The sequence below is a fragment of the Paralichthys olivaceus genome, chromosome 4 (genome assembly GCF_024713975.1).
Source record: "Paralichthys olivaceus isolate ysfri-2021 chromosome 4, ASM2471397v2, whole genome shotgun sequence".
Classification (NCBI taxonomy): Eukaryota; Metazoa; Chordata; class Actinopteri; order Pleuronectiformes; family Paralichthyidae; genus Paralichthys; species Paralichthys olivaceus.
The window spans coordinates 27,437,365-27,462,299 of NC_091096.1; the positions used below are offsets into that span (position 1 = coordinate 27,437,365).

Here is a 24,935-nt window from a genome sequence, read left to right on the forward strand (position 1 = left end):
GGGAGAATGATAATGGTGAGGTGTCTCCCTCGGTACTGTGGGACGCGTGTAAAGCTGTGATTAGAGGAAAACGAATTGCTAAATCAACATACTTGAAAAGGCAAACACAGGAAAAACTCAATAAATTAGAATCAGAGCTTAAAAAATTGGAAAAAGAACATAAAAAAAAATGTGGACGAGCAAATAAACCAAAATATCAAAAGAGTTAGAACAGAGGTAAATGACATCTCAGGACAAGAGATTCAAAAAAAGCTGTTGTACATGAAACAGAGATACTATGATGCGGGAAGTAAATCTACAAATTTGCTGGCCTACAGATTAAAAAGGCAAATGGCAAACGGACTCAGCTACAAATCTATCAAAATATAAGACAGAAGAGATACATACATGTTTTGAAACATATTTTAAGAATCTATATTCCCAACCAAAAATAAATAATAAACATCAGATAGCCACATGGCTGGATTCCTTAAATTTACACAGGGTGGCAGAGGACCAGAATTCAGCTCTGACAAAGGAAATCACAGCAGAAGAAATAAAATCAGCGATTCAAAGCTGAAGACCAACAAGGCTCCAGGCAAAGATGGATACACCTCAGAATTTTATAAAGTGCTCACAGAACCAGTGATCCTCTTGCTAAATAATGCATTTAACTGGGTGCTAAAAGAGGGAGATATCCCGAACTCCTGGAGGGAAGCCTACATTTCGGTTATCCCGAAGGAAGGAAAGGACAAAATGGAGTGTTCTAATTATAGACCAGTTTGTGTCCTTAACCAGGACTATAGATTATTCAACGCTATCTTAGCTAGACGTTTAGAAACATTTTTGCCAGACATAATTCATCAGGGCCAGATGGGCTTTATAAAGCAGAGACTGACACAGGACAATATCCGACGTACATTACATGTTATGCAAAACATTATTGAAAAACGAATAGAGGCGATAATATTAGGATTGGACGCAGAAAAAGCATTTGACTCTGTCAGGTGGGATTTCCTATATATGGTGCTGGAGCGATTTGGTTTTCATGCAACGTTTGTACAATACAATACAATCTTTATATAATATAATAAACCTACAGCCAGGATTAGAATTAATGGGAATGTCTCAAACTCTTTCATATTAGAGCAGGGGTGTCGCCAGGGCTGTTCAATTAGCCCGCTGTTATTTGCTCTCTATTTGGAAAAATCTGTATGGATTAAATAATCAAGATTTATACAGATATCTACAGATGCAGCATTATATGGAGAAAACTATAAAAAAGTTTAATTCAGATGAGCCTGAGTCAGGAATCATAAGTTATTCATCTCAGCATATGATTCAGACCAGGGAAAGAAACTAATCACAACACTTTATAAAGAAGTGGAAAGATTAAAGGGTAGCAATATGACATATACAAAAGAAGAGGGGGGAAAAGAGGCTGGGAGGCGGTTATCAGAGGAGGAATGGGACAAGGTAAATGAAGGACAGTGGAAAACAACATGCTCCCTCTCATGGAGAGAATATGGTTGGAAGAAAATTGTAAGATACTTTATTACACCAACACAACAAAAATCTCAAGACACACGATGTTGGAGACTGTATGGGGAAAATAAGGCCAACCATTTTCATATCTTTTGGGGATGACCTTTTTGGCAGGAGTTAAAGAAGAGTATGGAAAAAATTCTGAGAGTGCAAATTCCACTTTCATTTGAAGTTTTATATTTGGGAAAAGAGAACCAGGAGATTACAAGGTCAGGAGATAAATACATATTTCGAATAATGGTGGTGGCGGCTAAAAAGGCCATCACCAGAAAATGGCTAAAAACAGATCCACCAAACCAAAAATAGAGGATTGGGTAAAGGTAATGCTCGATATATATAGAATGGGAAGCTGAATTTCTCAGCTAGACTAAAATCAGATACTTTTAAAAACTACTGGGAAAACTGCAAGGGTTGATTTTGTGTCTCCATTGAGAGCAGACTTTGTGCAGTAAGGGCAGTATGTATTGCAGTGTTGACCCCTTGGTTCAGGCTACAAACTTCTTTATTGTTCATATATTTATTTGATATGTTTACCCCCCATCAGGAGACAAGGGACAATGCAGGAGAGGTGTGAAAATAAGGACAGGAGTGAAAAAGTGGTTCATTTTACTTCACATTTACTCTACTGTAACTTTAATTGAGAATTCATGACCAATTATGTCTCTGCTCCGCGGTGGACAAGTATAGGAATGTTTTATACTGTTGGAAAATTGTACAGATTATGTAAAATATTGATGGAATATTGATATGTGGAATCAAGAAAAAAGATAATTAAAAAAAAAAAAAAAAAGCTCTGGGTGTTGCAGGTCAAAAGATCAAATTTGGGGCCTTTTGGGTTCAAATTCCACCTACCTCAGTTCCAGCCCCAAACCACCCAGGGGCCCAAAATTGTCAGTAGAGGTTCCCCCGGGGACCCAGGCAGCGCAACTACGTTCTGGTTGCCGTAGCCGGAAGTTATTTTTTTTCGTCTCAAGGTGTGAAAGTGTAAAATACCTGAAAAAGGGAGTATTTGAGTGAACGATAGATGGACACAAACTTTTCTCAGATCATGTGTTTTATGACTCATTATCAGGGTAACCACCTACTGTAAATACAAATGCCACAATGTGTACAATTACTGCTGAATATCTACAGAACTGAAATATAACATACGTCAATAGACTATACTGAAATAGTACTATAGACAATGTACATCCAAACAGACATTTAACATGTCTTATCTGTCACCTAGCACTTGCATTCATCAAACAACTTTGGATACCAGTAATAAAGTAAACATAAGCATGTAAGATAAACAAATACAGCATTTCATGAAATATTCTTTAACTCGGCTTAGTTCTAATATACTGATAATATATTGCAACTCACAATTTAGAACAGTACACTCACTCAGTAATGCAAATATTTCAGCAAACATAAATATAGAATAGCCTGCTTGCAACAACACTAGTCACATAGTTTTTCCACAGCCACGATGTACTATTCCACAGACAACACACAGTTTGCATTGCAGGAGATTAATGTGGCTAATGTTAGCTTAATCGTCGTCATGTAATTAACAACATTACTTCACGCTACACGAACATACTGTATTGCAAATAGTTTCCTGAGCACATATACACATTCACCTAACACACTGGTAAATATTAAACATTATTATGAGGAACTCATACCTGAAAAAGGGAGTATTTGAGTGAACGATACATGGACACAAACTTTTCTCAGATCATGTGTATTATGACTGAAGGGAGGAAGCGTAGTGTCTCTTAACGTTACTCATAAGTTGTATGCTCCCTCTGCTGGATCCCTCAGGTAACTACTCCTGCTCTTACTGCTGCTGGTTTGAGAATAACTTGTTGAACATAAAACACAATAATACACAAAAATACTGTTCTCTAACTACTGCAACTGACAGTAAACATTATAACCATAACATGAATATGCTCAAGTATTAGAATATGAGAAATGAAATATTACTCTGCTACTTCAGCTAACTTGCTGGTAAAGCACAATATTATATAATATATGAAAGGGGAATATAAAAGTTAGGGTAAATCCCATTACAAATGCCTAGAATATGCTGGCCCTTCATTTCAGCCAATAGTCTTTGGTTTCCACTGACTGCATTTCCATTGGATTTGTGCTCAAAATCACTGCTTTTTAATGCTTTGTGAGTGTGGGAATCATGGGGATTGTGACTTGATCAGGTGGGTGCAATGGTTTTTTTCGTCCACCAGATAGAGGTCATTGACCACTGATCACAACAGTTTTTTCAAGTTTCAACATCTTGAATCAACTTTATCAGTGTTCAAGTCAAGTCAACTTGTCACTTATCAATAATGCCATGTGAGCAGGACATACAGAGAATTGAAATAGTGTTTCCCTCTTATCCCCGGTGCAAACAACATTCAACATGAAATATCAAAAATACAAGTCATTCAAAGATAGAAACAGGCAGTGGCAAATCTAGATGATATCAAGAGTATAAATATTGCAGATATGGCGGGATGAACAGAATAAACGGTATAAATAGAAACAGAATTATCAGTGGAATATCAATAGAAATATGGAAATATGAACAGAATTACAGTAGAAATAGAAATGGGATGCTCTCCAAAAAAAATCCACCACCACCACGACTACAAATGACCTGAAACGTGCTCCTAACACTATTCTGGAGGAACGATTTGGGCCTCCACACTTTTTTCACTCCTGACAGTCGCATTCATTATCATGATCATTTATTGTTCACTTAGTTTGTTGTTGTTGTTGCTGCTGCTGCTGTTGCTGCTGTTTGGTGTGATGGTTTTATTTTGCTACAAAGGACAATGCCTTGAATACATTGATTTTATTGCATTAAAATACAATACATAATACAATAGAATGAAATACAACAATAGAATGAAATACAACAATAGAATGAAATACAACAATAGAATGAAATACAACCATAGAATGAAATACTTGCACTACTACTACTACTACTAATGGCAACCGTACTGATGACATGATGGTCGTGTGATTGTTAACAACAGTATGTAATAATGTAATAATAGTAACACACTTTGAATCTGTCTGTGTGTATGTAATAATAATAACACTATATAATGATCACATTTATAATAATATAGTAGTAATATGTGTCTGTTGTGCTGCTGGGAACGTGGGTTTCATCTTTCTGCGAGCTTCCTATCAAAAGCGGTTCACTTTGGATCTCTCTCGGTCTCAGGGAGGGCCGTGCCCGCCCACCTGTGGCCGCTCAGGGACCCGCACCAGGCACACTTTGGATCTGTCTGTGCAAAGCCGATACAGTCTGCAGCACATGTGATGCTCTGTCTCAGGGAGGGCCGTGCCCGCCCTCCGGTGGCCGCTCAGAGACCCACACCCGAGCTTTTTTTTAAAAATCAAGCCTCTCAAGCCCTTTAAGGCCTTATCTCTGATAACTCATGGAGGCTTCGGGCAGGGGATCTGAAAAATGAGTATGCTTGTCAGGGGACGGGGTCTGACCGCTGTGCCGAGTTTCAGACCCGTGCAACCTTCGCAAAGGTCAGACACACCCCTCTTTTTGTTCTATAAAGCCTCTCAGGCCCTTTAAGGCCCTTATCTCTGATAACTCATCGAGGCTTTGGACCGGGGATCTGAAATCTCCATATGCTTGTCAGGGGGCGGGGTCTGACCGCTGTGCCGAGTTTCAGACCCGTGCGACCTCCGCAAAAGTCAAAGGTCACATGATGGATGGCTTATCTCAGTGTTTGTGCCATCTTCTTACCCTCTCGCCCCTATACCCTGACCCCCTAACCCTTATGACCTGAAACGTGCTCCTAACACTATTCTGGAGGAGCAATTTGGGCCTCCACACTGTTTCACTCCCGAACGTCCCATTCGCTTATCACGTGGAGTCGTTTTTCACCCATATCTCCGCAACCGTAGGGCATAGCTGCCGGCCACTGCCACCAACGGAAAGAGCACCCCTGAAAATGGGGGGGGGGAAGCCAAAGTCCCAAGTCTCTGGCACCCCGGGAAATAGCGTGTCCGCAGAGCCGGAAGCGGACACACTCGGCTATTATCCCCTTACCTAACCCTAACCCCCTAACCCTATCCCCTAACCCCTAACCCTAACCCCTAACCCCTAACCCTAACCCTAAACAGGCAGTGGCAAATCTAGATGATATCAAGAGTATAAATATTGCAGATATGGCGGGATGAACAGAATGAACGGTCTAAATAGAAACAGAATTATCAGTGGAATATCAATAGAAATATGGATATATGAACAGAATTACAGTAGAAATAGAAATGGGATGCTCTCCAAAAACAATCCACCACCACCACGACTACAAATGACCTGAAACGTGCTCCTAACACTATTCTGGAGGAACGATTTGGGCCTCCACACTTTTTTCACTCCTGACAGTCGCATTCATTATCATGATCATTTATTGTTCACTTAGTTTGTTGTTGTTGTTGTTGTTGCTGCTGCTGTTGCTGCTGTTTGGTGTGATGTTTTCAATCCATGTTTTATTTTGCTACAAAGGACAATGCCTTGAATACATTGATTTTATTGCATTAAAATACAATACATAATACAATAGAATGAAATAAAACAATAGAATGAAATACAACCATAGAATGAAATACAACCATAGAATGAAATACAACCATAGAATGAAATACTTGTACTACTACTACTACCATACTGATGACATGATGGTCGTGTGATTGTTAACAACAGTATGTAATAATGTAATAATAGTAACACACTTTGAATCTGTCTGTGTGTATGTAATAATAATAACACTATATAATGATCACATTTATAATAATATAGTAGTAATATGTGTCTGTTGTGCTGCTGGGAACGTGGGTTTCATCTTTCTACGAGCTTCCTATCAAAAGCGGTTCACTTTGGATCTCTCTGTGCAAAGCCGCTACAGTCTGCACCACATGTGATGCTCGTGCTCAGGGAGGGCCCTAACCCTTATGACCTGAAACGTGCTCCTAACACTATTCTGGAGGAGCGATTTGGGCCTCCACACTGTTTCACTCCTGACCGTCCCATTCGCTTATCACGGGGAGTCGTTTTTCGCCCATATCTCCGCAACCCTAGGTCGTAGCTGCCGGCCACTGCCACCAACCGAAAGAGCACCCCTGAAAATGGGGGGGGGGGAGCCAAAGTCCCGAGTCTCTGGCACCCCGGGAAATAGCGTGTCCGCAGAGCCGGAAGCGGACACGCTCGGCTATTATCCCCTTACCTAACCCTAACCCCCTAACCCTAACCCTAACCCCTAATCCTAACCAGTGGCCCCATGCCTAAACCTAACCATTAACCTAGCCCTAGATCCTAACCCTAACCACTTCCCCTTCTCTAATCCTAACCAATTCCCTTTTTCCTAACCCTAACCAAATCCCTCTTTTCCCTAACCCTAATGATTGACATTTTAAATTTAAATTTTAAAAATTTTTAAAAAGGGGATGAAAATGATGACAAACACAGGACTAATGCTCAAGGCCGTAAGCCAAAGAATGGAACCAACAGGTTCTGTTCATGACTGTGGCCAGAACAAACCTGGAGCAGATTCTCCCCTTTAAACAAATAAAACAAAAATAGTTATGAAACAAGATGGAATAAATAAACATATTATTTTATATATGTGTGTGTGTGTGTGTATATATGTACATATATAGTTGTATGTGTATATATATGTACCCATACATTTTTTTTTATTATTATCATTATCATTATCATTATCATTATCATTATCATTATCATTATTATTATTATTATTATTACTATTACTATTAATATTATTTATCCAATTTAATTTAAATCAATTGAAACAATTCCTAAAAAAGTTAGACATTTTTTTAAACAAAATCACTTTCCTCACCTCTCTTCCCTCATGAATGTGAGGGAGTAGGGGGAGGCAGAGTTCACAGCCCGAACAGGCAGGGGAGCGCTTAGCCCGGGCAGGCTTCTCTCCCTGGCTCTGCTACCCTTATTATATGAATGGTATAAAAAAAATATGAAAAGGAGGATTCCAAACCAAATCACTTTCATGAATTTTTTTTTTTTAAATATACGAAATAATTAATAAGGAGATATTTTGAATTTTATTCCTAATTCTATTTTACAACTCAAACTAGATTATAAACAATATTTTACATACAACAACAAGTTTTAAACTTGATAAAAATAACGTTGGCTCCACTACTCCCAAAGGATCATGGGAGTTGATTAAATAATGAAATTTTCTCCATTCATTTCCCTTATATCAACCACCAATCCTAAAAAAAAGGTGGAATCATAAACAAATTACTATCCCAATAAGGATTTCCCTAAAATTAAAAAAAATATTTTAAAACATAATCAGAAATTTCAATTACTTATGAATTTTTTACAACTTTAAAATAATTTTTTCTCCTAAAATACACATCCCACTCTCAAACAATTAGAATTAAACTTTACAAATATATTTTATCCACTAATTAACTAAAAAATGGTAAATACACTGAGATTCTCAGACGTTTTGTTTTAACCACGATAAATAGGAACACATGTGAGCATGACTTCCCCCCAAAATACATTACAAAACACAATAGAATGAAATACAACAATAAAATGAAATACTTGTTCTACTACTACTTATGGTGAGTAAACTGATGACATCATGCTATTGTGATTGTTAACAACAGTATGTAACAATAATACTATATAATGATAATATTTATAATAATATATTAGAAATATGTGTTGTGCTTCTGCTGCTGCTTCATTGGAAAAAAAGACATTCAGTCACTCGGCCCTGTCCAAGATGAAACACTAAAACACTTGACTTCGGCTAACAATAGTCTTTGGCTTCCACTGACTGCATTTCCATTGGATTTGCACTCAAAATCACTGCTTTTTAATGCTTTGTGAGTGTGGGAATCATGGGGATTGTGACTTGATCAGGGGGGTGAAACGTTTTTTTTTGTCCACCAGATGGAGGTCATTGACCACAGATCACAACCGTTTTTTCAAGCTTCAACATCTTGAATCAACTTTATCAGTGTTCAAGTCAAGTCAACTTTATGATCAATAATGCCATATGTGCAGGACATACAGAGAATTGAAATAGTGTTTCCCTCTTATCCCCGGTGCAAACAGCATTCAACATGAAATATAAAATATCAAAAATACAAGTCATTCAAAGATATAAACAGGCAGTGGCAAATCTAGATGATATCAAGAGTATAAATATTTCAGATATGGCGGGATGAACCGAATGAACGGTATAAATAGAAACAGAATTATCATTGGAATATCAATAGAAATGTGAACAGAATTACAGTATAAATATAAATGAGATGCTCTCCAAAAAAATCCACCACTACAAACGTGCTCCTAACACTATTCTGGAGGAACGATTTGGACCTCCACACTTTTTCACACCTGACCATCCCCTATCATTATCATTTTTATTTATTGTTCACTTCATTTGTTGTTGTTGTTGCTGCTGCTGTTGCTGCTTTTTGGTGTGATGTTTTAAATCCATGTTTTATTTTGCTACACAGGACAATGCCTTGAATACATCGATTTTCTTGCATTCAAATACAATACATAATACAATCAAATGAAATACGACAATAGAATGAAATACAACAATAGAATGAAATACAACAACAGAATGAAATACAACAATAGAATGAAATACTTGTACTTCTACTACTACTACTAATGGTAACCGTACTGATGACATGATGGTCGTGTGATTGTTAACAACAGTATGTAATAATGTAATAATAACAACACACTTTGGATCTCTCTGTGTGTATGTAATAATAATAACACTATATAATAATCATATTTATAATAATATAGTAGTAATATGGGTCTGTTGTGCTGCTGCTACTGCTGCTTCATTCACTACTGACCGTCCCATTCGCTTATAATGGAGAGTGTTTTTCCCTGAATATCTCAGGGACCGAAGGTCGTAGCTGCCGGCCACTGCCACCAACGGAAAGAGCACCCCTGAAAATGGGGGGGTGGCCAAAGTCCCGAGTCTCTGGCACCCCGGGAAATTATTCTTACCTAACCCTAACCCTAACCCCTAACCCCTAACTCTAACCGACACACACACACACACACACACACTCATTTATTTATTTTAATAAATATCAATTACTATGCCATTGACGTGTCTTTTTTCTCCCATGTCCCTCTGTCTCTATCTCTCTCTCATTGCAGGCATCTCTGACTCCAGAACTGAAGGAGAACAACTATTATTATTATCATCATTATTATTATTATTATTATTATTAACAACAATACTTAATTAATTATTATATTATTATTATATTATTATTATTATTATTATATCAGCTGATACCTGATGTTGCTCAAGTGTTCCGGTCTCTCGCCTCCCCCTCACCACTGTTTCTCTGCTCTCCCCAACCAGTAGAGGCAGATGACCGTCCACATTGAACCTGGTTCTGCTAGAGGTGTCTCCCTGTAAGTGAGGTAGATTTTACCCTTCACAGTTGCCAAAGTGGTTGCTCATTGTGGGAACTGTTAGGTTTCTCTATATTAAGCAAGATTTGAAGGTCTTGACCTTCTATGTAAAGTTCCTTGAGATAATATATATTATCATTTGGCGCTATACAAATAAAATTGAATTGAATTGAATAGGTGATGGGAAAATAATAACAATAATTAATTGAGCAGTAGTATCGCAATATATTCAGTAAACTGTGCAAAAATAATAATATGTTTTTTCTTCTTTCATGAACATATTTTCCACTTCATATTATGCACACACCAACCTATAAATGTGGGCTGAGTGTCATAAATTAACAACACATTCATAGCATCTGCAAACAATAATATATAACAACACTCAAGCATACTATCTATATAACAACAGACCTTAACTGTGTTTGTTCTCAAGTGGGTTGTTTTATACATTTTTAATAACGTTATACGGATCACATTATAGCGCGACATGTTTCTGGTTAAGATTAAAAGTATGCTGACAGAAATTCCATGCCTGCCCCTTTAAGGGACTAGTGACACTCAACGCAGCGCCTGCGTGATGCTGCAGCAGAGACCTGAGGGAGAGAGCAGAGGAGAAAACGGAGAAAAACGAGCTGCGATTAATAAGCAGAAAAAGAGTGAAAAAAGTTGATTTTGCAGTTGGAAAATATAACTTACCTGGTCGGGAACTGACGGGGATTTTATGAGAACTAAGTCACACCGGTTTTGGTGAGTTTTGTGTTTATTTTCTTGCAATTTTGCTGCGTTGTACCTTTTTAGCGGAAAGCTAATGCTAAAAACGTAGCTATTCACAAGGAAATGCTCCGTCATAACCTGTTTATCAGTTAATTTTTTGGGTTTATGAAGACTGTGAATGTTACAAAAGTGTGTGTAAGCTGTATAAATGAAAGGTATGCGCTGTAGTTTGTGTGGGAGACGGAGCCGTGAGTTGAAAGAGACCGCTCCGCTGCCATTTTGAGACGAAAAAACACCGTGGCAGTAACGTTACAACTCAGAAACTGTGAAACATTTATTTGTGTGATTTGAGGATTTAAAAAGAGATTATTTGTGTTTACGACATGTGACACAGGTCAGGTTTTTTGCTCGGTTTGAAGCTGGGTCGGAGCAAGGACTGTGCACACACAGACGGGATTCAAGATGGCGAGCCAGACCCAGACCTTCACCTTCAACTCATCTACTCCTTCGCGCCAGTGAGGAAATCTTCGGTTCATGGTGACTCGCTGCCAGAGTGGTAGGAGTATCAGGAAGTAGTGTGAACTGAACAGATTGATTTATTATTATTTTCGGACTAAATCGAATTGAGGAGAAAAAAGACTGGTCTAATTTAACTTAGATTAGCTTTACTGAAATAAACTAGGAGAACTAAAGAACGAAAGGAAAGAGTGAAATACTCTTTTCAGTTATACTTGCCTTAGTATTAGGAACCTGCAGGGTATTTGTTTTGTTTTGTGTACTGTATTTTATATGTTTATATGTGTGTTTTGCATTCAGTAAATTGCCAGCCTTTTGTACTTAGAGCAACGGTCTCTGGTGTGATTATTCTTGCTTCCCACTCCTTAGAACCTAGAACTGGTCCAGTGGCGCAGTAAGTGGTGTGATACCGGTGCTACAAATTCAATTAAATTTTATTTGTATAGCGCCAAATGATAATATACATTATCTCAAGGAGCTTTACATAGAAGGTCAAGACATTAAGATATTGTTTAATATAGAGAAACCTAACAGTTCCCACAATGAGCAAGCACTTTGGTGACTGTGAAGAGTGAAAACTCCCTCACTTACAGGGAGAAACCTCTAGCAGAACCAGGTTCAATGTGGACGGTCATCTGCCTCTACTGGTTGGGGTGAGCAGAGAAACAGTGGGGAGGGGGAGGCGAGAGACCGGAACACTTGACAACAGATTACTTTTCAAACTTGCTGATGACTCTGTGACAGTCAGTCTCCTCCATGCGGATGAGAACAGCCATGGTCCCATTGTGGATTGTGAATCTGTATTGCTGTGACTGCATTTTTACTACTAAATGTGACAAAAACCAAGGACATGAGTTATAGGCATCAGCCCTCAAACTCTCAGAGTACTATCATCAAGGGGCAGGTGGTAGACTTTGTAAAGAACTACAAGTACCTTGGGATGAACATTAACTATGATCTCTCTGATGACTATGTCCCTGATGATGGCTGTTTGTATTACGGATAGCATTTGGCTGATCCCTTATTCAGTAGAACATGTAGTAACATTTCCATGTTCCATGCTGTTTATTTAAAAATAATTTACTTGTCTTCTTGTACAGTGCTCAATGATATAGATATCCATTCCAGATTTCTGCAACATACCTTGGAATTGTATCCATAATTAATTATGAAAATAAATCCAGTTTATGATTTGTGATGTATGACAATTTGATTGTGACTGCTCATAATTCAAGGTCAGCTTTAATTTGCCTCAATTCAAGATACCTGAAATGAAGTTTAAAGTTAGAATGTCATTGTGGAAATCCTGAACTAGAATTGTGATTAATGAAGCATTGTGTTAGTTCATGCAGGACACGGAGTCATGTGCTCAGCTATACCGATAGGTTTATGGGTGCTCGTCAGTCAATCACAGCCCATTCTCTCACCAAAGCGGTCCCTTTAAATACGACCTCATCCTCACTGATCCCTGCTAAGCTCTTAACACTTTTAGCACTGTAATGGAAATTTTACATTTGTGTGTGTATAATTGCATAAACAGAGATGTATGTGGAGGACTGACCAAATGGTTGACCAAATTGTTCATCACAGGAGAAAACACCTTCCCCTGTGAATTGAAATTCTTGTGCTGTCCTTTCTGGAAAACCAGCCGACCAAAATTGACATTCAAATACAATATTGACATCAAATACAATAAGAATATGAAACATGTTTAAGAGTAAGGTGAAAACAAGGGTAATGAGGTGAATAGGGTGAGGATTTTGCAAAACTGAGCAGTGCAAATGTATGCAATGTAAATGTAAACTGTGCAAGTGGAAATAGTTTAATAATGGAGGCAGCTCTCCTGTGAACCCTGCCTGCGGTTGTAAATGTGAGTGAGTTGTTGATGATTTTTTCTGCTGTCTTCACCACTCTCTGCAGGCGTTTGCTGTCCATAGTAAATGTGCTGTCGTACCACACGGTGATGCAGCTGGTCAATATGCTCTCAATGATGCAGCTGTAGAAGTTGCTGAGGATCTTAGGAGTCATCCCAAACTTCCTCAGCCTCCTCAGGAAGTACAGCCGCTGTTGAGCCTTCATGACTAGCTGTGTGGCGTTTAATGTCCAGGTGAGGTTGTCACTGAAGTGGACCCCGAGGTATTTAAAGCTGAATTGATTGAAGCAGCAGCACAACTGACACATATTACTACTATATTATTACTTTGGCAAACCCCCCCCCCCCATTTTCAGGGGTGCTCTTTCTGTCGGTGGCAGTGCCCGGCAGCTATGACCTTCGGTCCCTGAGATATTCAGGGAAAAACACTCCCCATTATAAGCGAATGGGATGGTCGGTAGTTAAAATTTCACCAAGTGTGGAGGCCCAAATCGTTCCTCCAGAATAGTGTTAGGAGCACGTTTCAGGTTATTTGTAGTCGTGGTGGTGGTGGTTTGTAGTGCTGGATATTTTTGGGAGAGCATCACATTTATATTAGTACTGTAATTCTGTTCATACTGCCATATTTATATTCCACTGATAATTCTGTTTATATTTATACCATTCATTCTGTTCATCCCGCCATATCAGCCATATTTATACTCTTGATATGGTCTAGATTTGCCACTGCCTGTTAAATCTTTGAATGACTTCTATTTTTGATATTTTATATTTCATGTTGAATGCTGTTTGCACCAGGGATAAGAGGGAAACGCTATTTCAATTCTCTGTATGTCCTGCACATATGGCATTATTGATCATAAAGTTGACCTGACTTGAACACTGAAAAAGTTGATTCAAGATGTTGAATCTTGGAAAAACTGTTGTGATCCGTGGTCAATGACCTCCATCTAGTGGACGGAAAAAACCATTGCACCCACCTAATCAAGTCACAATCCCCATTATTTTTTACACTCACAAAGCATTAAAAAGCAATGATTTTGAGTGCAAATCCAATGGAAATGCAGTCAGTGGAAACCAAAGACTATTGTTAGCAGAAGTCAAGTGTTTTAGTGTTTCATCTTGGACACTGCCTTTGTTATTTGTCTGTAACCATGTCCAAACTATTCCATAAAGGGCTGAGTGGCTGAATGTTTTCTTGCCAATTCAAGATTCAACAATTTTTACTCTCCAATACACACGAGAACACACACGTTCCCTGTGAATTGAAATTCTTGTGCTGTCCTTTCTGGGAAACCAGCCGACCAAAATTGACATTCAAATACAATATTGACATCAAATACAATAAGAATATGAAACATGTTTAAGAGTAAGGTGAAAACAAGGGTAATGAGGTGAATAGGGTGAGGATTTTGCAAAACTGAGCAGTGCAAATGTATGCAATGTAAATGTAAACTGTGCAAGTGGAAATAGTTTAATAATGGAGGCAGCTCTCCTGTGAACCCTGCCTGCGGTGGTAAATGTGAGTGAGTTCTTGATGATTTTTTCTGCTGTCTTCACCACTCTCTGCAGGCGTTTGCGGTCCATAGTAGATGTGCTGTCGTACCACACGGTGATGCAGCTGGTCAATATGCTCTCAATGATGCAGCTGTAGAAGTTGCTGAGGATCTTAGGAGTCATCCCAAACTTCCTCAGCCTCCTCAGGAAGTACAGCCGCTTTTGAGCCTTCATGACTAGCTGTGTGGCGTTTAATGTCCAGGTGAGGTCGTCACTGAAGTGGACCCCGAGGTATTTAAAGCTGAAATGATTGAAGCAGCAGCAGCAGCACAACTGACACATATTACTACTATCTCACCAGTTACAGTTAAAGCTGTAAAGTTACCCAGATTAACTTCATTATTTTCATTTAGTCAATCCAAAGAGTAAAGTGGACAGAATGCACTTTGTTGATTCTACAAATTTTAGCAGGGAGATAACGCAATTTCTATGCCAAGATAGAAACAACAATAAGGTTTCTCAACTAATATTCAGCAATGAGATGGTCACGATCACCCATGGGCATCATGTAAGAAAACCAAAATACAAATACAAAGTAGAAAAGATAAACCATAGTCTTTTACAAATTTGGGTAAATAACCAAGAATTAAGAATAGCCTTGTCCATGCCTACAATATGAAGAGCCACACTGAAGGTAGAGATAATGAGGTAGGATAGTAATCAAAGGAAATATCGTGTTTCAGGGCCATTCTGCACCCATCAATTAAACCTCAAATGAAACCATTTGTTACATTCACAGACTGACATTTCTACAGATAATTACATCTTGATGCCATACAATATAATATGGTTTACGGCAAACAAAAGAGAAGTACTTAAATGTCTCAGAGAAACATTGTCTGAACCATAGACTGTATATAAAGAGGTCTGAACCCAGTTATCTTGCATGGCTTAAGCCTGGCCCCCAGCTTTACTGTGGGGAACCTTGGAGTTACATGAAAACAAGCCTCTGGGACAGCCTTCTTCCACCTACAAAATATGAAAATGAGAAACATCTCGTCTCAAAGAATGCTGAAAAAGTAGTCCATGCATTTGTTACCTGTCGACCGCTTGGGGAATTCTGTGAAAGAATAAAAATGTTGTGGCTTGTTCAGATGTGTTTGACTCACTGCAGAGTGGGGAGAGACATCACACAAGGCGGTACAATTCATTCTAATGGTCAACATTCAGAGTTTAGGTTTTGAATCATCACTTAAATGGATAGTTCAACGCAAAAAGAAAATTCACTCATTATCTACTCATCTCTTTGCCGATGGAGGGGTCTCTGTGAAAATAAATGTGAATACAACTCCAGGAAGTCCTGGACAGGCTAATTTATTATACAATTATGCTCCAATCATTCACTAAGTCATGTGATAAACACCTTCAGCACCCGTGCTGATGTGGCATATCTGTATGCATCGGGGGTTCAAGTAAATTGAATTCACACTGTGATGTGAGAGCTTGTGCATGGTTTGTATTTATGTAGCACCTTTCTAGTCTTGATGATCACTCAAAGCACTTTACAATACAGTTTGCAATTCACCCATTCACACACATATTCATACAGTTTTTTTTTCAATGAAGGGCAATTTGGGGTTCAGCATCTTGCCTAGGTATACTTGCTTGTGTGTCTTGTGTTGCAAGATCCTGCTTAGGCTGGAGCTGGGGGCCATCAGTGAAGTAGAGGTAGCTGGCCACTGCCTCATATAATAATAGCCATGCTCATCCTGCCATTCAGATGAGTTTTGATTTCTGTAGCATTAATTTGATCTTGTTTTGGTCTGGAATTCAGTTCCTGTCAGCCTTATCAGTTGAATTTCTTTTTTGTTTTAAAACTGAAAATCTTGTAATTGGTACTGATGTTCAAGGACAAAAGATTATCGGCAAAGTTGGAGCAGCAAAACAAATCAAAAATAAAGAACCTGGGTGTTACTCAGGACTAGATTTTAATCTACACATAAACAATGTCACAAAGATTGCCTTTTATCATTTAAGAAACATTGCAAGAGTAAGAATGTACCACTTTGGAAACTGCCAAAAAGTTGATTCATGCTTTTATACTTTCTCGCCTGGACTACTGTAATGCACTATATTTAGGATTACCGAAAAAATCCATTGATCGCCTACAGCTTTTGCAAAATTCAGCAGCCATGGTTTTAATGAGAAATAGGAAAAGATTCCATATTACTCTTATTTTAGTGTCTTTACACTGGCTTCTAGCATCACTGAGGATTGATTTTAAAATTATTTTACTTGTTTTTAATTCTCTTAATGGTACAGCACCGTCATACATCTCTGACTGTTTATCGGAATATGTTACGAATCATTCCCTCAGGTCTACAGCGGGCTTGCTCAATGTCCCCAAAACAAACTATAGAAGGTTTGGGGAAGCAGCTTTCTCTTGCTATGCTTTCCTATGCTATGCTATCCAAAGGTTTGGAACAAACTCCCACCACACATCAGACATGCTTCTTCTGTTGATAGTTTTAAGAAACAACTCAAGACCTGTTGCTATGATAATACATTTTAGCTGCATTTTATGTATAAATACATTTATTATTATTATTGTTATGGTCTCAGCCAGCCAGGCCATAACAACATGTAATCAGGAAAGCTGTCTCAAAAGCCATCCTCCTGGGAAAGTAGATACAGTAAACACAAAGATCGATGTCATGAAGAAAAGCAGGAACTTGAAAGGTGCATAAAAATATCAAAAGAAATAGAGAAAACAACAACAATTTTCTTCTACAACTCCCAACATGCACTGAACTGTGCCTGTGGCCCCATATTTTTATCATATTACTTCATGTAACTAAAGTCCATTGTTTGTGCTTCCATCTCTCTATCTCTCTCCCTCTCTCTCCAAATTTCACTACTAATACTACCACCATATTATGATTATGATGATGATGATAAACTGTTATTATTAATAATATAATTGCATCTCAATGTATCACTATTCATTATATTTATATTTTTATGACAACAGTCTCTCTCTGTCTCTCTCTCTCTCTCTCTCTCTCTCTCCTCTTTCCTCTCTTATCCACTCATCTCTCCTCTCCTCCATTATTCTCCTCTAGTCAAGGCAGATGGGCGCCCACACTGATTCCAGAAACTTGTTGTAGTCACTCATAGTAAACTAACTTGAATACTATAATAATAATATTGATACTACTACTACTACTAGTAATACACTTTATTCATATAGCACTTTAAAAAACGGAAGTGCTTTGACTGAAAAGCAAGCAAAGTAAATAAAAACTTGAACAAATAAAAGCAGTAATATGACAATCAAATATTAATTTGGTCCAATTTTGAGTGAAAATGGCAGAGCAGATGTTTTGGTTGCAAACCTAACAATGCTCTACTTGGCTCTACTATTGCTCTACTACTTACTTGTATGCAAGTAGAGCTATAATTCATCCTGCACATTGAGGCCTCCATCATGAAATACAATGCACAACAAAAGACATAAAACAGTTTATATTTTGTTACATGTGTAAAACATTACATACAGTACAAAAAACTATGAATATACACTTAATATATACACATTTCACTTAATAGTAACATGCCATCGCCCAAAGATATCAGTAATCATATCTTCAGTTTTAGAGCATTCCATTACTTCTGACTATACGTGTTGGCAGCTCTGTGCGGTAAACACATTTCCCGTTAGTCTGCATGAAGGTGACTGTCATCTTATGCTCAGTGACCTGGAAGTAAGCCACGCCTCCTATTGTGTGTTTGACAGGACTGGAGTAGAGCTGCCAGGACTGAGGAACACTGTCCTTGTGAGTGGTGTCAGGATCGCTGACCACCCCACTCCCACTGACTACATATGAGCTCCCATCATCCTCACTGATGAACTGTTAAAAATACAGAGACAGACAGCATTAAAGGCATCAATGTTGTGCTCAATTAGACCAAGATACAGCGACAAAATTCATTAAAGGTTCAGTGTGTAAGATTTAGGTGAAAGGGAGCAGAAACTGAATACAAAGTAATCCTAGTGATGTTTTCACTAGTGTGTTTTATCTAAATTGTACGATTGTTGTTTTCTTAGAATGAGCCATCTATATTTAAATACTTTATATTTACATGGGGAGCAGGTCCTCTCTACAGAGGCCGCCATGTTTTTACAGTAGTAAAAACTGGACAAACTAAACGCCTCTTGAGTTTTTATGACAAGTGAAGGTTGCCACAGGTTCTCTTTCATGTTTGGAAGAGGAGGGTAAGCTGAGGGGTATTCAGCTGCAACATGAAGCTGCGCAGTATAATTCAGGAAGACTTTCTCATAAACCGTTCCTGGCAGAGGCCGTCCACACAGAGCCCAGTTCTGCCGGAGGTTTCTTACACCTGGGAGTTTTTCCTCCCCGCTGTTGCTCATGCTTGCTCGGTGTGGAACAAGTTGGATTTTGTGTTTCTTCTTGGACTTGGACTTTTGTGCAGCACCCTTAGACAACTGCTTGTTGTGATACTGTGCTATATAAATTTGAAATTTGAAATATTCAATTACTCACAAATCTATCTCTCTATATATATTTCTTCTTATTAATCAGCTGATTGTGGGCATTTTGAATGGCCATTCAGATATTGCCACAATCTTATCCAGCCAGTCGTGCGGTTGTGATCAAATTTGAAATCCTTTCTCCTCTCCCCGGCAGTCAGCTGTCATTAGTGATCCGCTGTAACTCCCCTTCAACCCAATCTCCTCCAGTTTAATCCGAAGCCATGGTCCAGTCCAGCAGAGTCATTCATAATTATTTCTCCATCAACCCCTCTGATGCCGATGACATCACATAGGGGTCAAAATGCCAAAAGACTTAATTGCATAGAAATAAAAAAAATTATTCAACTGTCAAGTTAAAGTCTCTCCTGATTGAACTGTTCTCATATCCACCACTTGTTTCCAATCTTATTTCATTGTAGGGCTTTATGCAGCACATTGATTCCCTCTTACACTGACACACACATATTGACAATCAACACATCTGTATGCTTAGACTTCAACACTCACGTTGCACAGTAGATTCCTCTTGCTCCAACGTGTTTTACAGACACACAGATCACTTCATAATGTTGAGGTAATTATAAAATTAAATATAAAACCATATCATACAAGTGGTAGATGAAGTTACCAGATATTCCATCACAGTGTATCATTCTATGTTATTGTTTCGATCTTTTCAATCCCCCCTCCCTTTCTGCTTCTGTTGTGCAGTGACTTTAGTTTTTTTACGGTCATTTTGTGCCATACAGACTTGCATAGTGAAGATAAGGCTTACAGTGTACCATTCTTAATGCTGTCTTTACTCAGTAGCCATCACATTGTGCAATCATTTACTTCATTGAGATAAGTTGAAGCCAATTGTTGGACTGTAAGTTATACTACTGCAGGAAAAACAAATGCTCATCTTCCTGGAACAATATGTCAACACTGTGCTCATATAAAATAAATAAGATTTCATCTTTATGACTAATTATATTGACCAGTAATATCCAATGAAACAAAGTATCATTTAACCCAATAACTATCTGGATGGTTTCTAATTTTTGGAAATGTATAAAACCTGTGATTGTGTAATGTGGGCACATGCCAGTCTTGGTGCCAGAAAATGATGCCAACTAGCTTTGAACTATCAACAAGTACAGTCTTTGTAGCACCCACTAGTGAATGCCACCGCCTGTACAGAGAGGGACAATCTTGCACATACTCTTCTCAAACACAGTGTGATAAGTGGGATATGAAAAAGAATAAATAACTGTCAAAGAGACAGACAGACAAATAACAACACACTGAGATACACTTCCTTGATGAATCTATGTACACATGATATTTTTTATGATTGAGCGTGCACTCACTTACATACCTGCAGATTGTGGTCATGGCCAGACAAGTACACAGTGACTCTGTATTTCTTCAGCAGGGGCCTCAGTCTGTTGACCAGACAGGATAATGACCAGCCACCACAACATAGGCTGATCTGACACATGTCATACATACTGGCACTTCAGTTAAAAGGCAACAACAGAACAAAATGTAACTGTATCAACACAAATAAAACAAAAATAGTTATAAAACAAGATGGAATAAATAAACATATTATTTTATATATGTGGGTGTGTGTGTATATATGTACATATATAGTTGTATGTGTATATACATGTACCCATACATTATTATTTTTTATTATTATTATCATTATTATTACTATTAATATTATTCATCCAATTTAATTTAAATCAATTGAAACAATTCCTAAAAAAGTTAGACATTTTTTTAAACAAAATCACTTTCCTCACCTCTCTTCCCTCATGAAAGTGAGGGAGTAGGGGGAGGCAGAGTTCACAGCCCGAACAGGCGGGGGAGGGCTTAGCCCAGACAGGCTTCTCTCCCCGACTCTGCTACCCTTATTATATGAATGGTATAAAAAAATATGAAAAGGAGGATTCCAAACCAAATCACTTTTATGAATTTTTTTTTTTAAATATACGAATTAATTAATAAGGAGATATTTTATATATATATATGTAATGAATTTTTCTCCATTCATTTCCCTTATATCAACCACCAATCCTAAAAAAAGTTGGAATCATAAACAAATTACTGTCCCAATAAGGATTTCCCTTAAATTAAAAAAAATATTTTAAAACATACTCCAAAAATAACCAAAAAATGGTAAATACACTGAGATTCTCAGACGTTTTGTTTTAACCACGATAAATAGGAACACGTGTGAGCAAGACATCCCCCCAAAATACATTACAAAACACAATAGAATGAAATACAACAATAAAATGAAATACTTGTTCTACTACTACTAGTTATGGTGAGTATACTGATGACATGATGCTATTGTGATTGTTAACAACAGTATGTAACAATAATACTATATAATGATAATATTTATAATAATATATTAGAAATATGTGTTGTGCTTCTGCTGCTGCTTCATTGGAAAAAAAAACATTCAGCCACTCGGCCCTGTCCAAGATGAAACACTAAAACACTTGACTTCGGCTAACAATAGTCTTTGGCTTCCACTGACTGCATTTCCATTGGATTTGCACTCAAAATCACTGCTTTTTAATGCTTTGTGAGTGTGGGAATCATGGGGATTGTGACTTGATCAGGTGGGTGCAATGGGTTTTTTTGTCCACCAGTTGGCGGTCATTGACCACAGATCACAACCGTTTTTTTAAGCTTCAACATCTTGAATCAACTTTATCAGTGTTCAAGTCAAGTCAACTTTATGATCAATAATGCCATATGTGCAGGACATACAGAGAATTGAAATAGTGTTTCCTTCTCATCCCCGGTGCAAACAGCATTCAACATGAAATATAAAATATCAAAAATACAAGTCATTCAAAGATAGAAACAGGCAGTGGCAAATCTAGATGATATCAAGAGTATAAATATTGCAGATATGGCGGGATGAACCAAATGAACGTTATAAATAGAAACAGAATTATCAGTGGAATATCAATAGAAATATGGCAATGTGAACCGAATTACAGTATAAATATAAATGTGATGCTCTCCAAAAAAAATCCACCACTACAAACGTGCTCCTAACACTATTCCGGAGGAACGATTTGGACCTCCACACTTTTTCACTCCTGACCGTCCCCTATCATTATCATTTTCATTTATTTTTCACTTTATTTGTTGTTGTTGTTGCTGCTGCTGTTGGTGCTTTTTGGTGTGATGTTTTAAATCCATGTTTTATTTTGCCACACAGGACAACGCCTTGAATACATCGATTTTATTGCATTAAAATACAATACATAATACAATCAAATGAAATACGACAATAGAATGAAATACAACAATAGAATGAAATACTTGTACTTCTACTACTACTACTAATGGTAACCGTACTGATGACATGATGGTTGTGTGATTGTTAACAACAGTATGTAATAATGTAATAATAACAACACACTTTGATCTCTCTGTGTGTATGTAATAATAATAACACTATATAATAATCATATTTATAATAATATAGTAGTAATATGGGTTTCTTGTGCTGCTGCTACTGCTGCTTCATTCACTACTGACCGTCCCATTCGCTTATAATGGAGAGTGTTTTTCCCTGAATATCTCAGGGACCGAAGGTCATAGCTGCCGGCCACTGCCACCAACGGAAAGAGCACCCCTGAAAATGGGGGGGTAGCCAAAGTCCCGAGTCTCTGGCACCCCGGGAAATAGCGTGTCCACCCCAACCAGTAGAGGCAGATGACCGTCCACATTGAGCCTGGTTCTGCTAGAGGTGTCTCCCTGTAAGTGAGGTAGTTTTTACTCTTCACAGTTGCCAAAGTGCTTGCTCATTGTGGGAACTGTTAGGTTTCTCTATATTAAGCAATATTTTAAGGTCTTGACCTTCTATGTAAAGTTCCTTGAGATAATATATATTATCATTTGGCGCTATACAAATAAAATTTAATTGAATTGAATAGGTGATGGGATAATAATAACAATGATTAATTCAGCAGTTGTATCGCAATATATTCAGTAAACTGTACAAAAATAATATCTGTTTTCTTCTTTCATGAACATATTTTCCACTTCATATTATGCACACACCAACCTATAAATGTGGGCTGAGTGTCATAAAATTAACAACACATTCATAGCATCTGCAAACAATACTATATAACAACACTCAAGCATACTATATATAACAGATCATAACTGTTTGTTCTCAAGTGGGTTGTTTTATACATTTTCAATAACGTTATACGGATCACATTATAGCGTGACATGTTTCTGGTTGATATGATGAAATGTCTTCAAGCAGATGACAGGTGGAGATTATTGCAGTAAAGTGTGAAAGATGGCTAAAGAGGAGTTGAAGAAGAGTACAAAATGGCCGTGGTATTAATTATTAAACTACTCGCATGAGGGATCGTCTCAGTTGTTAATTTGGAAAAAGGGAAATTGTAATAAAGTTATTGCATTACATGAAAGGTTTCACAATGTAATTTGATAATGTGCTATTGATCAAAAATGTCTGAATCTGTGAATGTCTTTCACACTTTCTTTCAGTCATTTTCCTCTTGTTAACCGTTCCTGCTTCAGCTCACCGTCATAGCCAGAGGTGTGTTCCATCCAGGGCCAAAGGTGATGTTGCTCACTTCGGGGTTAACCCCCTTCACTTTCACCAGCAATTGGAAAACAACACATGGGAGCTCCGCTTGATCTTGAGACGCTGCAGCCTTTATTATTATTATTATTGTATGTGGAGGACTTACCAAATGGTTCACCAAATTGTTTATCTGAAAGGGCAACCTTAAGGTTTACGATGGTGGCTTAAGAGACTTGAGTTTTATGGCTTCTCATGGTATCTCTGATTGGGGTCAAATAACTGGGGTCTCACAGAGGGGTCATCCACAGAACATGTAAACAAACGGACAGGATGTCTCCTCCACTGAGTGAAACTACAGGAGGGTAATAAATACCTTTGCATGCTTAGTGGGAGGGGGCTGCGAGTTATAAGAACACAGATTCTCCTATGTTCTTTGCTCATTTGTGTATGTCATTCAGGTGATGTGTACTAATGAGTCCATCTGCAGATGCTGAATTAAACTTTCAGAAAGAAGTGTTTGACTTTGTGCTTGTTTCACAGAAATTGACACCACAACCTGTTCCTCTGCTCCTGCTGCCTTCACCGTCTCTCATCCTTCCCGCGCTCGCTCTCTCTTGTTCGCTCTCTCCCATTCCATATGGCGTGTATATGTGTGGCATACACATATTTTCCTCATTTCATCAAATCAACTCGTCACGCTATAATGTGATCCGTATAACGTTATTAAAGTTTCCCTTTTTCCAAATCAACAACTGAGACGATCCCTCATGCGATTAGTTTATCATTAATACCACGGCCATTTTGTACGCTACTTCAACTCTTCTTTAGCCATCTTTCACACGTTACTGCAGTAATTTACTCCTGTCCTCTGCTTGAAGACAATTCCCTATCTCATCATATCAACCAGAAACATGTCACGCTATAATGTGATCCGTATAACGTTATTTAAAATGTATAAAAAAAACCACTTGAGAACAAACACAGTTAAGATCTGTTGTTATATAGATAGTATGCTTGAGTGTTGTTATATTTGCAGATGCTATGAATGTGACACTCATCCCACATTTATAGGTTGTTGTGTGCATAATATGAAGTGGAAAATATGTTCATGAAAGAAAAATAAACATATTATTATTTTTGTACAGTTTACTGAATATATTGCGATTCTACTGCTCAA

General features: G+C 37.9%; 1 long non-coding RNA gene across 1 annotated transcript; it reads left to right on the top strand.

The window, feature by feature from the left end:
* Positions 1-10,602: 10,602 nt before the first annotated feature.
* LOC138407353 (uncharacterized) lies at positions 10,603-24,271 on the top strand. Its single transcript, XR_011240778.1, has 6 exons — positions 10,603-10,765; positions 11,127-11,269; positions 13,169-13,355; positions 14,694-14,880; positions 22,779-22,952; positions 23,719-24,271. It is a non-coding gene; the product is annotated as an uncharacterized lncRNA (long non-coding RNA).
* Positions 24,272-24,935: the final 664 nt, after the last annotated feature.